This window comes from Monopterus albus, unplaced genomic scaffold (genome assembly GCF_001952655.1).
Source record: "Monopterus albus unplaced genomic scaffold, M_albus_1.0 scaffold502.1, whole genome shotgun sequence".
Taxonomy (NCBI): domain Eukaryota; kingdom Metazoa; phylum Chordata; class Actinopteri; order Synbranchiformes; family Synbranchidae; genus Monopterus; species Monopterus albus.
The window spans coordinates 16,262-16,944 of record NW_018128382.1 but is presented as its reverse complement, the minus strand read 5'-3'; positions in this window follow the sequence as shown (position 1 = coordinate 16,944).

Genomic DNA, 683 nt, shown 5'->3' with positions numbered 1-683 from the left:
TGGTTAAAGAAACAGTCCCATTGCTAATATAGTTTAAGTTACATGGGCCAGCACTTCTGATTCTGAAGGCCCTGGGCAAATTAGATTGACATGGCAACACATAGAGGCTGAAATCTGATTGGACAAAAAATCTAACATCCACATACACGTACTGGAAGCGGAGCAGCCAAGAGAAATACTACGAAATGAAGAGAACAGACTGTTGGGAATAAATTAATGCCATTTCATGGAACAAATATTAGAATTTCGGTTGTAAATGTAGGCCAGTGCTTCTAATATTGTTTAGGCCAGCAGAGAAGGCCTTGCTGGCCCTGACGGCCCGCCACTGCTTAAATACCTCTACAAGATATCCATAATTTCTTACCGGTCATGATGAATTTGTACGTAACTTGATTTATCATGTTGACAAGTCACTTTATAAAACCGACTAGTCAAAAAGCCATTTTAGATATCCAAAATGCAATTTCAGATATTCAAGAGAAACCGTTTAAATGTTGAAACCGCCTCCTGTAGTCGAAATACTATATTTAATACTATTTTATCAAACATATGTTGAATAATATATTATCACATCAACAGCAGTCGGCACATGTAGGGTACACACCAATCAGCCATAACAGGTGAAATGGTGCTGCTTCTCTCGTTACCATGGCACTTGCCAGTGTGTGGGGTTTATTAGGAAG